The following is a 16,352-nucleotide window of genomic DNA, read 5'->3' on the forward strand; positions in this document are numbered from 1 at the left end:
AATGGTTTACTGTGTGTTATGTATGTGTGTGTGTGTGTGTGTGTGTGTGTGTGTGTGTGTTTGTGTGTGTGTGTGTGTGTGTGCTCGCGTGCACTTATGTATGTGTGTGTGTGTCTCTCTTTCCTTTTATAACCACTACCACCTACGCTTAAAGCAAGTTAGGTTGGCATCACTGCAGGTGTCTGTGTTATGCTTTCCTGAACAGGTAACAGTGGCATCACACATCACCCAGGAAAGCTTGGGCAAGGCATCCACTTTGTATAATGGGCCATCATAATGCAGAAGCAGGTGCTCCTCAAAGTACTTATGGACAAGAACAAAAAAAATCATGCTCTCTGTCTGACACAGGGGGAAACCATACTTTTCTGGTACCACGGAAAGACATGTTCACTTACAGATATTCACTTGAGGAGCAAGATGATAACTTGTGCCCATGCATGCGCATTTACATATTGTGTGACATGCAACATAGTGCTACCAAATGTCAGCTATGCAGAGATGCAGCACTATGAGAAACATAGGTTCTGCACATGCATGCACCATGCACATTTGTCTCTAACCCCAGAATGAGCATGGTCAGTATGGACAGTCTATAGCTTTATATCTGTGACTCAAGAGACAGATGAGATAATGTCCTTATTGGCTTAGCTGCCATTCTAAGGGGTGCTTCTTAATGAGAAATAAAGTGTCAGTGTTATTTTGCTCAAGATTGCTTTTTTTATTTTACCAATTGATGACAAGATAAGCCCACTGGACCCAGGAGCATTGTCTTGTTATGTGACTTGCTCAGAGTTACACATTAGGCAATAAAAGCAGATGGTATCAAGCCCTGTACCCTGGGCATAGGAATTAGCTTAACAACAGCTCGGTGCTTTGCTCCCCTATGCTAATTGCCAGACAGGCTTTAAGACAAGAAACTGTGTAATCAAGGCTTTACAAAATATAACTTATGACTTTGAGACAGGAAGACAAGATGCCATGTAGGCTGGCTTTACAATATATTCACCACTCACAGCAGATGGCAGCAACAGGGACATGGAGGTAATGATGGATAAATGATGGATATGGATGTGGGAACACTGCATAATAGGATGACACCTGCCATACCCAGCTATGGGGGTGGCACTCTGTGGGTTCCATGCACCTAGAGAAGACTATTCTGCACAGGACCTGAAGCCCTCCTCCATAGGGTGTGGCATCGCAATGCATTTTATGGGGAATCAGGATGTGTAGGGCACTACAGGAAGTGAATGTACTGATGCAGGAAAGAGTGTTGTGATAACATGCTCTTTGCTACAGTGTATGCAGGAATGTTGGAGAGGCTACAGCACTACATCAAACAGCTAACTGGCCATAAAATGAGAGAGTGGGGCTGCAGACATATGTACATGACATCCTCAGAATGCCATGCACACACACAATGACCAACATCTGCAACCCACAAGTGTACAGATTGTGGCATGTGCTCATGAGAGGAGGGAATGTCTGGAAAAGTTCACCACCTAGGGGAATGACATGCTACTGTAGACTCTCTGCACACATGGCATGCGCATCCTGGCCAAGGGCTACATGGACAAGGATTACTGGGACAAGATGATACAGGGAGTGGTGCAACACATCATTGTTGTGAGTGACCATAAAAGGTTTCTGTAACAAGTGTAGCAAAGAGTACCTGGTATGATATTGCATGCTAAGAATAAGGTATAGGACATTTGGACAATGCCAAAAACATGTCCATCACAGAAGGTGGACCACCAGCATAGAAGCAGCACACAGGGGTGGAAACGTTCCTGATGTCCCACTCTGAAGAGGGAGAGCACTGTCTCACACCCTGTGTGGGGCTTGGATCTAGGAATTGGGTTGGTGGTGATCTGTAGAGAATGTATCAAGTTAGTAATAGCAATAAGATGTCTGTATTGTACAGTGCACTGCATGTGTGTCAGAACTTACTCAAAAAAGAAGCTTTTCTATATATTGCCTTCAGGCTGTGACTGCAATACTCTGCATAACAAGATATCTGTGGGCCTGTATGGTATTTACATATTATGTCTTTTCCCAGTATGGCTGACAAAGGGGATAGGTATACATTTGAGTACCACTGCGGGTCTCTTTTGTTTATCCTTTCACAGGTTCTACTGGTGGTGGTGAGTCCAGCATAATGAGACACCACATGCCTGATATCAGTTGGTTACTTGTGGCTAATGTCAATGATGTTGAAGTGTATATAGCACACTATGATGACACAGGGGCATTGTAAGCGACTCTAACATGGGAGGGCTCAAATATATACTACACACCACACATATCTGATACACTTGTGTAGGAGCAGGTCAAGCCCCCAGCCTCATCAGTGATTGGTGGACATCCTGTAATTGAGAGCTCCACCCAGGCTACATGAGAGCTCTGAACCCACATAGCATCTTGAGCTGCACTGCCTCCACTGTGAACTTTCTCCTCATAGGAAAGAGGTGTGGTGGTCTGCAGCAGCACTATGACTCTATCGATGTCCCTGACTTGGGTGCACTCAGGACAGGAACTGACCTAAAGTTATGGCAGCACCCCAAACCAATGTGCATCTCTCCTATTGTGTGTAAGTGCATATCAAAGACAGTGCACACACAGCAGTCATTTACAGCATTTTGGAGAAGGTAATTGTGCTGCCTGGCTTCTGTGATGACATGGCACACCTGCATGGCTTGTGTGACAGCATGCAGTGTTTGTTAAGTGACATGGACAGGGAATAACTATTGCTGTTTAGGTTTATGATGGTTAATGCTGCCTCCACTGGTGCTTCCAAAAGGCATATAGTAAACACTCTCCATTCCACCTCTGTAGGCCATGCTTCAAAGTGGCATGTTATACGCCAAGCATGCCCAGAGGACACAGACCATCTCTAAGATAGCATCACTGTTGGCTCTGGTGCACATAGCTCATTGCTCTTGGACATGGTCAGTCTCATGTTTAATACTGGCAATGTTCCTCGGGTTCCACACCTGTGACATCTCACCAAGCTGCACATCCTCATTCTCATAGTCCTATAACATCAATATCTCCTGTGGGCAAATGGAACACCACATCTTCTCATGGCCATCATCCAAATCATGGATACCATACATCTTTGGCACCTGACAAGGGACATTCTGTCAGGCTGCACATTCATGATGCTGTAATTCTGTGCCATGTTTGTGATATGGAGGCACCTTTCCACCACTGAAGGATGAGAACTTTGACTCTCCACTGCCTGCTAGCAGAGTGTGTGTCTACTACATTCACCTGCAATTACCTTGGTTCATATGATAATGCTGCTGCTACTTGCCACTCCTCCCCACATGTGCAAGTTATGATGGCTATATGGGTAACCTGCATGGGTGTAGTAATGTCTGATGTACAGCCTGGCCAATCCATGCATATCCTTGGTATAATAATGCATGCATCATTTTATTCTGTGTTGTCTACGATATGGCTGACAGCCATGGACCAGGTACCAACTCTTTGCCAGTACCACAATTTATTGCACTTGCCTGTGCCTTGCATGTGGTAACACTGCTGTCACTCCATCTCCTGTCTATCCATCCTATTTCTGAGCTGGTCGCTTATGCTGTTATGGTGGGCCATGCCTGGATGTATATCTGCTGCTCTAGCTGTTTCTGTAGTGCCATGTTATGAAATATAGCACCCACAACAGAGATTGTCTGAAGGTCTCTGGTACCTGCTGCAGTGCCCCACCAGACACATCAAGGCAGTGGAGACATCCCTTAAGTTTGTCAAGAATACATTCCGCCACATTCCAGTAGTCTAAATTGATGGCCAGTATTGTATGACATCTCTGGCATGTCCTTGAGTTTGTGGACAGAGGTAGTTTTCTATAGCTTTATGGCATATCCAGCTGCCTGCTTGCATGGTAACTGTATATACTGACCTCTGCACTCAAGTACGTATACAGTTACACCTTAGATGGTCATGTTGAAAGTTCTCATGCGTGAGCTATTGTCATGGGTTTAATGTCCATCCTATATGTAAATCAAGGAAACTGCTTGGTTGGCACATGGAAACAGTATAGATGATATTCTAGGCATTTCACACCATCTGGCAAATGATGGAGAATGCAAGCCCTTCCTGTTGATTTATCTCACCCCGTGGATCAGGTGGGGCCTTGCTGTCAATGTGTGTGCATGTAATCAATGACTCTCAGAATCTCAGGGAAATGGGCTTATGTATAAAATAACTGCACAGTGGTCATTGCCTTCTCCCCTGTTCTTGGAAACCACGTATGCTCATCCACATGCTGCAGCACAATGTTGAGGATCTGGTGAATAATAGATAAGGCTAGTTTTCCTAGTGTATCCCTTTACAAGGTGGGTTAATGCTGTACCTGTTTAGTGTGAATGTAGGATGATCAGTTCATGCAAACCCCTTTATTTGACAATCTCTTAAATGGTCTCCATATTCTACGTAGAAGCAGTCAACTGTCTGCTGAGCAGTCAGGTGCTCATAAGTTAGGCATTGATTGTACCATCTGCAATAACGTGGAGGGACACGGAGTGCCACATCATGGATGCTGCCTTTGAGAGTGGTATTTAATCTATGCTGTTTAGGTATAACTGCTGCTATCCCATCATTGTCTACTGCATCTAAACTATAGATCCTCAATTTTAAGAACAGTTAGCTCTATGAGGTAGTGTGCCATGTACACCACATCATTTTCAGTGTTAAGTATAGGTCTATGGTGTAGTGCAGCATGGTTGTTTTAGACATCAATAAATTGCTCTAATGTTTGATGTTATTTTTCGCAAAATCAGCCTTCCTTATTTACATTAGGAACCATATTTCTGTATCACTTTGTGGTCATTTGCATACTCTGCATACACAATGATGGATTATAATAGGTGTGATCCGAGTGACTGCTTACAGCCCAGAGCTCAAGGGGATCACATGGCTAGGCAATTTTATTTTGAAAAGTTTTGTTATGTTCAGCTCTGCTAACACATTTTAGTTATCTTATATGCTGAGCATAAGTGCCACCAAAATGCATATTTATTTTTAATTTTAATGAAAAATAGCTTTAAATGCCACATAGAGAGTATTTGTGTGTACCTGCAACAGCGCTTGCCATTTGCATGTATGCAATATGGGCCAGTGGCATAATTTGGTTAGGGACATTTTATTTATTTATTTATTTAATTTTAAAATAATGCTTCTTTACCTAAAAATAAATAAATCAATAAATCAATAAATAGTCCATAGTACCCTCATTCATAGATGCTGCAGATTTCTGCTCTTCCTTGCCATCCCACAATTCACTGGAATAGCAACTGAAACAGCAAGTCCACATATTGCAATGGTGATGGTTTTGCACTGATGAATGCAGAAGTAGCAGCATCTTTCAATAGTGTAAGGTAAAATACACATTTTATTTTCTTTTTAACCTACCTAGCAGGCAACCATGTAGTTGGACATCTGAGAATATGCATAGCTTAACTAGTATTGTCCCTGTGCTGTCTGACTCATTACCCATCAGAAATCTAGAATATCAACAATAGTAAACAATTTGCTGAAAGCTTAAAAGGTTACAACAGACAGCAACATTTCACATGGTATGTTATTAATGCCACTTGATCATTTTTTCCCATTTTACTGAACTTTATAGAATTCACGTAGTGACTGCTTAATTTCAGATGGGGGGGGGGGGCGAGAAGTGAATGACAGTAATGGAAGTAAAATAAGACTGGACAGTTTCCATGCCACTGATGCAGGCTTTGGGTAGTGAGGCCATCAAAATGGTCATTCAAAACTATTAGAAGAGATTTAATGTAAAAGTTATAGGTTAAAAGCACTTATTCATTAACAAGAGAGGTAGCAGTATTAAAAACATTTTAGAAAAAGATAATAAATCATCTGATGATAGTAAGAAAGATACTTTCAACTGTAGAAACTGTTCTTTGTGTAGATACATCACTGAAAGTCCATATTTTTACAACAAGGAAACAGGGAAAAACAAAGAGTTCCTGGATTTTTCACTTACACATCTAAATATGTTGCTTACTTAGCATAATGTTTGTCCTGTAAGGCATTCTATATATGAAAAACTGACAGAAAATTAAAAAAAAAACATATAAGAACACCATTATGCAGTTAAAAACCAAGAACATGAACAATGCCATAGGAAAGCATTCCATAGAATGTAATAAATTTTAAAAGTTTTTATTTAATGCTATAGATTTTGTACCAAGTAATTTTAATGGTGATAAAAGGGCAGCCGTGGTGGTGCAGTGATTAGTGTTGCTACCACACAGCAAGAGGTTCTCTGGTTTGATCCTCGGTTGGGGTGCCTTCTGTGATGAGTCTGCATGTCCTCCCTGTGGTCACTTGGGTTTCCTCCAGGTGCTCCGGTTTCCTCCCACATCCCAAAGACATGCTGTAGGTGGATTGGACACTCTAAATTGGTCCTAGGCATGATTACTTGCATGTGTATGCCTTCTGTGGAAGATTGGGTGCCGGGCTGGTAACTCAACACCGTAAAACTCCACTGCCAATCATGAGCAGACAGGTGATCCACTGTGGCAACCCCTAACTGAAGCTGAAAGAAGAAGAAGAATTTTAATGGTGACAAAGAGGGAGAATTAGAATATAAAGAACTTAAGTGGCAAATTATGTTTAATGCATACACATTGCCATGTTTAAATATTAGTGTCAATTACAAGGTGGTATTAAACTGAAATTGTCATTAAAATGTAAATAAATTGACTTCAAATTTTGTATATCATATTTTTATTATTTTTTTGTAAAAAATGTTTTACTGGCATTATGGTACATAGAGAGAGGAAAGTTATTTTATAAACAACAAATTATGTATTTTATATTTTTCTTTTTGGTAAATCAGTTGTATTTATTGGTTAACTGATAGTCTTGTGTCATTGGTTAGATGATTAACAGTAAGTGTATTTAATCCAATCATTTTTGTTAACATAAAAGATTCAGAAGAAGACCATTCAGGTCAAAAGCGCTTAATCAAGTTTTCATTACATCTCTTTGCTATCTTGTGTCATGGGTTAATTTGTTTTGTACATTTTTTACTTTATAACCCAGGGCGAAACATCATTGTGTTTGTGTGTGTGTGTGTGTATCTGTGTGTTTGTGCGTGTGCATGTGCGTTGTTTGTGTGTGTGTGTGTGTGTGTGTGTGTGTGTGTGTGTGTGTGTGTGTGTGTGTGTGTGTGTGTGATTTAAGCTAGCCATTCTGTTCATATGAGTGATAAAGTGTGTATGTGTGTTGCTGTGTGAGAGAGTAGGTGTGTGTGTGTGTGTGTGTGTGTGTGTGTGTGTGTGCGCGCGCGCGCGCGCGCACACAAGGGTATGTATGTGTGTGTTGCTGTGTAAAATTAGAGAGAAGGCAGGTGTGTAGGTGTGTGTGTATGTGTGTTTTAACATATCTCTCAAGTGTCTATATATATATATATATATATATATATATATATATATATATATATATATATATATGATCATTACTAAATCCTGAACACACATAATACCAAAGACCAGAATCCCAAGACTAATATCACGAAAGTCAACAATACCAAAAGTCCAAAATCATGAGCCACACAATATCGAAATATCATTGCAACTGCTACAATTACACTTAACATGTTATCAGGCGTACTTTACTATAAAAGGTGTACGTTATCTTTAAGCCGTCGTACAACAGCTGACATCATCACCATGTCTGACAACCACTTCGATGCGCCCAGCGTTGTTAAACTCTAAACCAGACTAATGTCTCAAAAGTCAAAACATGTCCTAATCATAGATGGCTATGTATACCATTTAGAAAAAAAAAACAAATAGCAGGCATTACTGGTGCTGTAAACTGAAACATACTGGCAGTTGCAAAGGCAGAACAGTAACCAAATCACTCTTTGAAGGTGAGACATTATTAAAAACAATGGCACATAATCACATTGGTGGTCCACTTGAAGTACAAAAATACAATGTCTGTGGTACTTTGAAAGAGAAAACATCCTTATCTAGAGATACTCCATGCATGTTGGTTGACGATGCAATGGCATCTACATCTTTACAACGTGTTCCTAGTTTATCTTCTAGAAAGGTACTGCTTCAACAAATAACAAGGGTACGCTCTAAAGTAAGTAATACATTACACGTTCCCAACCTAACCCTAGAAACAGTAGAAATGAGTATGTTTCCTTTTCAAACCGGTATATTCATTGAGAAATGAATGCCAGATCCTACGTCAGGAAATACCACTGTAGTGATTACTACAGAAAGTAATCTACATGATCTTAGTCTTGCAACAGTTTGGCTTATGGATGGGACATATTTCTGTGAAGGGGCACTTTGTCGCCAGTTATATAGTATACATGGTATAGTGAAGCATGCTGGATATAGTAAGTCTGTACCCCTGCTCTATTGTCTAATGTCTAAGAAATCGTTATGAGTGTAGAACATGATGTGGCACTGTATACTATACTTGTTTTCATTGCATGATTTTAAATTAACATTACATTTTATTCTACGTGACTTTGAAGTAGCCACTTCGCCTATTCCACTTTGGACAGGATGTGTGGAGGAAGGTGCAACAGCTTGGTTTAGCCTCATTATATAATTCTTCCCACACGTTTCAATTGGCTGTAAAATCCTTGGTTGCTTTAGATTTTTTGCCAGAAGCTGATGTTATTCCCAAATTGAATAGACTTAAACAAACATTTCCTGAAAATGGGAAAGAACTTGTGAAGTATTTCTCAGACTGGTACATGTTGGGTCAGTTGTGTAAGTTCACTACTAGGTCTGCCACAGTGACGAGGTTCCCTGCGTTATTCCCTATAAACGTTTGGAATATCTCTGAATTTAATAGATTATTTTTGCCGCATACGCAGAATTCGGTGGAGGCATTTGAAATGCATCTTAGGGGCTAGGGCAACTGATTTGTCAGTACTAATGATAGTGTTGTCTAGAGAGCAGAATTGTGTTGATGGACTTCGAGAGAGACTTGCTGCAGACTGTCCGCCATCTCCAAAGTGAAGAAAACTTATTGCAAGACATAACCATTTCCAGAGTGCATTGGAAAATCAAGCGGGGTATATGTGCATCGCATTTGTACAGGCAATAGCCCAATTATTAAATATGTGACCATAAAATTGCTGTTGTATCAGTGCACAAAGGGTTTAAACACGAAGAGTGTTTACATTTTGGATTTGTTGCTTTTGCGAAATATGTTACTATACGTTACGTATCATTTGATGGCATTCTGCTTATTTGTGGTTTAATTTACAGATATACACTACTTTCTGGTGATGGTAACATTTGTACATGTATGGGTGTCTTTGAAGAGTGCATTTACTACACTAAGTCCCTGTACAGATGACATCGGATTTCATGGTTTTCAGATGGGTGATTTTCAGTGGTCTGGGCTGTCGGTATTGTGTGGTTCGTGATTGTGGAATTTCAATATTGTTGTTTTTCGTGATATTAGTCTTGGGATTCCGGTCTTTGGTATTATGTGTGTTCGGGATTTAGTAGTGATCCTATATATATATATATATATATATATATATATATATATATATATATATATATATATATATATATATATATATATATACATATATATATATATATATATATATATATACATATACCTATATATATATATATATATATATATATATATATATATACATATATATATATATATATATATATATATATATACATATATATATATATATATATATATATATATATATATATATATATATATATATATATATATATATATATATATATATATATATATATATATATATATATATATATATATATATATATATATATATATATATATACATATATATATATAATTTATATATATACATATATATATATATATATATATGTGTGTGTGTGTGTGTGTGTATATATATATATACACACACACATATATATGTGTATATATATATATATATATATATATATATATATATATATATATATATATATATATATATGCATATTATATATATATGAGTTTCAGACTTCATACTCTTCTGAAAATGCATGCTACCACAAATCGTATTATTCTAGCAACGTTCTATGTTAAAAAAAGCAATATTTAAAATCTATCCCTGTTTTGGGCCATTGTATCTTCATTATTTCAGTATTTATCCAGATTTCTAAAGCATGAAATTTAAACTTCGAAAGTCACCGTAGTTCGAAAATCAGCAAATCAAAAAGCAGATTCTCTGGTTTGCTGCGAATACACATCGTAATGCAGGGGGGCAAGCCCATTTGCACCCTCCATCTTGGGAGCTGCACCCCCCCAAACCCCCCTACTTTAATATACTATCTCCGAGATCGCACTACAGTGGTGAAAGGGTTAATTTCCCGATCCACCCTATAGTGCAATCTGCACCCAAAATGCTGAATTGGCAATGAGCGAATGTCAATGTGCATTCGCTCATTGCACATTCAGACAATTTACTTTCGTTATTGTGCAACTTTGGAAATGTCCTTTCGACCTTAGTAGGATCGCCCAAGTGCATCACGCACATATGAAGGCATACTGTTTTGAATGGTGCTACTAACAGTTTTGTTTAGCAAATGGCAGTCACTGTTTGTGCTGTAGAATTTGAAAGCAGTGTTAGCAGCATAATTGCCTTTAGTGTAGAGAAGGCTGTGGATTCTACTCCCACACCATGTAGATGGAGTGCTGATGTTACAGTACACTTTTGATTGCTGATTATTTGGCGCATTTTAAGGGGGTGGATAGGGGCTCTACACTCCTAAGTGTGTCTTCCTTTGTATGAGATGCCTAGTAACTATGAACCTGTTGTTGGTTTGTCAGTCATTCCCTATTGCAGTATTACCAGCTTAATGAATTCTTTTAATTTAACACAGGCAATTAAGTCTTCAAGAGCAGCAGGTATAAATTTGTAGATAAAATACTGAAATGTAAAGTTGTTTGTCAGTAGCAGCCTCTTCATTAGTTACAGATCTTTTTGATGTGGAATTATTCAGATGATTTTTACTTCTGTAGAGTTTGTGCTTATTGCCTGCTATATGTGAATTGTAATGACAGAAGTTGGAATGGCCTTTTATAGTTGAAATTTTCTGAAATGGGTAGTTTTGTCATTTTGTTTCATTGCTTACTAGTAGAATGTTCAAAACTACATGCTTAAAAAATACTCTAACAAGTTGTGTTGTATTATACAAGGAATATCATTTAATACAATCAGGAAGGTGAATCAAATAACACATACATGTATTCATGGCCTTAAAAATGTGTGCAAGGAGACTATGGTTTGAAAACAGCCCAAAGGTAAACTTAATCATCCACTGGCTAGATGCATTTTCTTTGAATGTGGGTTTTAATGCTGTTTCAATGAATGTGAGTTTCAAGGGTAGATAAGTTTACTGCTTATGCTAAGTCTGTTTTCATTGTGACTGTATTGTTTTTTAGCAAATGGCTATCAGTGTTTGTGCTGTTCTATTTCAATATCTGTAATCACTGCAGAAGTAAATAAAAAAGCAGTATGCACACTGACAGATATGAACAGTGTTTATGGTAACTGAGGAGAAATAGCCAAGTAATAGAACACTGGAATGGCTGGGTGGGGGCTGCTGTGGGGAGGTGACTGATCTGAGAGGCCCTGATCTATTTGACCATGATCCAGCTCTGGTCAGAAGAAAGAACAAAAATAAGAATGCAGGAGGCATTAAATAGTACATTGTGTCAGAAACAGAGGAAGTGTTGATTGACAAAGACTATCCAAATCTGCTTAAATGTATTGTTTGTACTCTGCATTCTGAAAACTGATGTTTTACTGTTTGCAATAGTGGATACATTTTAATCTTACATGGACATTTTAAAGTGGAGCCCTTATGCTTCGTCAAGTACCTATTTGCAGAAATTTCAACTGGATAAAAATAGCCAGATAAGGGTGCAAATGAACAACATTTTTAAGAAGTGCTTTTTGCAGGAGAGAAAGTTTCGCTGCACCCCTAACGGCTCCATGATTATGTAAGTGTGGAGAAAAGGAGAAAAGTGACTACATCAGGAATCAGTGCCACTAATCACACCAAAACTACAACTGGTGTAGGCACCACAACAATAGAAGTGGGGAAGTTCACCTGTGGGGATTTGAACTTCATGTATTGGAACTTTATCCTCTTTAAGTACTCTGAGGAGTAAGATAGCTTTTTAAACTGAAATCTGCCGTCTCTTCCTTGAAGAAGATCGCAAACAGATCACTCATCTTATTTCCATACATTGACATCATCTTTTTGAACACAATTGTATCATCTTTTGTCTTGTAGACACAATATTTTGTATAAAACATCACAATAAAATATTTTAAAGGTACACAACATGGATCTTTCTAAATCTGGAAGGAAGAAAAACTTTGTCCATTTTATTTTTAATAAGAAATGGAAGGGTATCTTAAGTGGATTTTACCAAACACCCATGAGAAGATACTACTTTGGGATGCAACAAAACAAATAAATAGCCAAGATGAATTTAGTGGTACATTTTATTTCATCATTACAAATGAAATGTAGTAAACAATAACTTAGGCAAAGGCAACCCATAACTGATGTAGAATAGTTTTTAGATGTTAATGCATTTTAGTTTCCTTAGTACAAATGAAAGCTAGTAAACCACGCTAAAAGCTTCCTCATTAGTATACTAGTGAGTATCCCTGCTTGTCATGAGGGAGACCAGAGTTCGATTCCCTGATGGGGTGTAGAAGAATTTTTTTAGTAATTTTGGGGGCTGGCATAATGGTTAAGGTGTTTAGTTTACAAACAAAATGTGCAAAGCTTGATTCTCAAATGGAATAATTGACTGGGCTTAAATGGCCCACAAGGCATAATGGTTAAGGTGCAGTTTTTAATTCTCACCTTTAAAATGAAAGTTGGCTAGGCTTAAAATAGCCAACAAGGACAGCTAGCCTTGTACTTACTCATGAACCTATAGTGGGGTTGAAAGGTGGAACAATGGTTAAGGTGTTTACATTTTAGATACAAGATACAAGGTTTGAAAAGCATGGTCAGGCTTTAAAAAGGCCCTCTGGGGTCATTAGTCTATTACTCATCTATGAACCTATCTTCTAACTTACTTAGGTAAAGGTAAACCCAAACCGATGCAACATATTTCTAAAATATTAAGCAGTGAGTGTATTTAAATACTATAAAGACATACTTTCATGAAATCTACTTTATTTATTGATTGATTGCTTTTTTAATGGGAAAGACTGAACAGGTACATGACCCCTTTTTTGCAGGTGCTGGGTAGAAAAGCTCCACAAAAAATGATTAAAAGCACAAATTAAGTGCAACATGTTACGCACAATGAGACAATTAGAGGTTTGACAATTGTTCATATGATGGGTTTTACATATAGTATTTACAGTGCTTGATTATACAGATTACATATCATTTTCAATGAGGAGGAATAAACTAAAAGTGATAAAAATAGTTCAGGAGTTCAATGCAGTAGTATATACCCAACAGGTCAAGCAGTTACAGATAGGTAGAACAGAAGGATTAGGGCAGGAGTGGGATTTGGGGACAGAAGAGATTAGAGCAGTGCTGGTAAAGTGTAGAAGGCAAAATTATTTAATAGAAACACTGAGATAGTTAGCTTAGGGTAGTAGAAGATATTGGCTGAAAAGAGAGAAACAAAGGGGGACTGAGTGGATAGAAAAAGAAAGGAGAGTAGGAGAAAAAATGGGGTGTATAAAAAGTAAAAGAAAGGGAGGCAAAAGTTAATGAAATGTACTCCCTCCATGCATGTATCTACTCATATATCATTGTTTCACTCTTTCATTGATTTTGTTTTATAAAGTGATACCCTCACTCAGGTGGAAGTAATGTTTTACTGAAAATTAGGACATGCAAATTATACACATATATGGTACAGATTCTGGTTTTAAAAGTAAAAAATATATATTTCTGATCCATTTTCTAAGTGCAATAAGCCCCTTACAGGAAGTGCATCAGACATGTATGATGCACAAAGAGCACCTAAAGGCACTCACTCAATGGCCTTGTGTTTTATTACACTACGAGCTATGTCTTAGACTTGCCTGACACACAAACCTCTCATGTCTTATCGCATGCCTAATGGCTGTTTTTTTTTTTAATTAGTAGTAGAACAATGACTGCCAGGGCACTTCCACTTGTAGTCAGGTGAGAAATGGCCTTTAAATAACCAGTTTATGTCTTAGCCCGAGAGCTAGCATGTCTCATCTTGTGGACACAGACTATTATGTACACTTAATTTTGTTTTTCTTTGGCCAAAGTACCACTTTGGATGGCCGTAGAACAAGGGCTTACCTGTAAGGTCCCATATTAAGGATAGGGTCCTAAGAAAAGTAACAAAACTTAAATAGAAGAGCCCTGTGAGCACCTTTTCTCAACACATCTTCCCTAGTCCTTGCTAAAACAAGAAATCTCTTTTCTGATTTGTGAATCTTCCCTTAGTCTTTGCTGTCAACTGCTGCATACTTAGCTCTGCTAAGGGGCACTTCTTGTGAAATCATTTAACCAAAGCACACCTTAGATCCATTAGGTTACTTTAACTCAGCTCTTTAGTGCAGGTTGGTTGAGTGCTGCAATGTACACAATTATGGGGGTCTCCTCCTTTAGTACCCACACAGGTCACTATCCCTGTGGTATTCTATTGACTTATGTAGGATACATCTAATGATGCCAGGATGGTGAAAACACCACTGAAAGTGACAGTAATATTCCCCTTGAATTGTCTTTCCTTCTTTCTTGTCTCCTATGTATATATTTTATTTTGGGTCAGTCCTTGTAAAATAAATAAAGAATAGTTATATGAATGGAATGGAAAGGAGGAATCCACTTGGCCATGGCCATTCTGGTTTGGTGATTATCATTGTCTGATACTCATCCTGAATCACTATTGGTCTGAGTTGGAGTTACAGATTTCATCCAGGCCTCCACCCCCAGAGCCAATGAACAAGAGATGACACTCCCAGCAGAGGCTCCTCCACCAACTGTTTCAAAGTTATATATAACACTGAGAAAAACTATGGTTTTGAACACTATAACACTCATCCATCCTGCAATAAAGAGCTGAGTTAAGCAAACTAACAGATCTAAAGTGTGGCTTGTTTAATCGATATCACAAGAAGTTGAAGCACGCATCAGTTGACAGTGAGAACTAAGGAAAAAGTCACAACTCTAAATGAGATGACTTGTTTTAGCAAAGACTAGAGAAGATGTAACATTGTGGGGAGATGATCGCAGGGCTTAATTTTATTTTAGGTAAATACATTCATTTTCAAAAGTTATGATACATTTTTTTCTAGCAGGTGTGAGTCTATAGTTATTTACACAACAATGGAAATTTTAATTGTAGTTCTTACATTTTAGATTAGGTGTTATGTAACTATGCAGGAGGGATCAACAGTGGAAAACAAACTCTTTCTGTGCATTGCTGATAGGACTAAGGGCACTAATAATAAACATTGTGTGATACAGGGTAAGGCTGATGTGTAGTAGAACAGTATAATAAAACTGTATACAATTCACAGAAAATGGTACACAATGGTGCAACACCCTGTGCACAGTCTTATCTCTTTGTACAGCTTTGTACAGCTGTAGCATACAGGGTACATGCAGATGACCCCCTTCCCAGGACTGTATACAGTTCCCAAACACTACATCAGCTGTGCACATTGCTCCAACTGGGGTAATTTATTAGACCTGGACCATATATGCAGATGGTGTAGGACTTGTGATCACACCAGCTTCCCTTCACAGCTGATGTGCTCCTCATTTACCAGACCTGAGCAGCATATTGGTGCTGCATTAGAAAAACAATCCTTTGTACAGTAGGGAAAACCCTGCCAAAAACTGCTTGTGGTGAGGCAAAAGAGTTCCATGTGGTACAGGCAACCATGCTACCACAGCTACACCTTTCCCAACTACCACATGCTAAGTCTGCCATGCTGCAAGCTGCTACTAGTGGGAGCTCCAAGAGTATCACATCTCCTCATTACCATAATTTCTTAATCATTCTAACTCTACCATCATGCCTAATGAATGAAAGTTTTTTTATAAATCTCATTTAGGCGTGAAGGTAGAGCATACTGCAACATGCAACATTTATTAGTAAGTTATAATATGCCTTACTTTACTAATAGCTGTTCCTTGCTGTGCTGTGCAATGCTGTCATGCTACATAGTACTCCCACCCTGTCTGGAGTACCAGTTTGCATTGTAAACAATTACAACTTCTGTGCACCTCTGTTCATTACTGAGATCCATGTCTGTGAATCACAGCAATGAATGGTGACATACCAAACAC

General features: G+C 38.3%; 1 protein-coding gene across 1 annotated transcript in view; it reads left to right on the plus strand.

Annotated features, from left to right (window-relative positions):
* LOC122802505 (b(0,+)-type amino acid transporter 1-like) overlaps window positions 1-16,352 on the plus strand; it is a 485,360-nt gene that overhangs the window by 377,555 nt on the left and 91,453 nt on the right. The window lies entirely within an intron of this gene.

This window comes from Protopterus annectens, chromosome 1.part0, assembly GCF_019279795.1.
Source record: "Protopterus annectens isolate FY-2018-M chromosome 1.part0, PAN1.0, whole genome shotgun sequence".
NCBI lineage: Eukaryota > Metazoa > Chordata > Ceratodontiformes > Protopteridae > Protopterus > Protopterus annectens.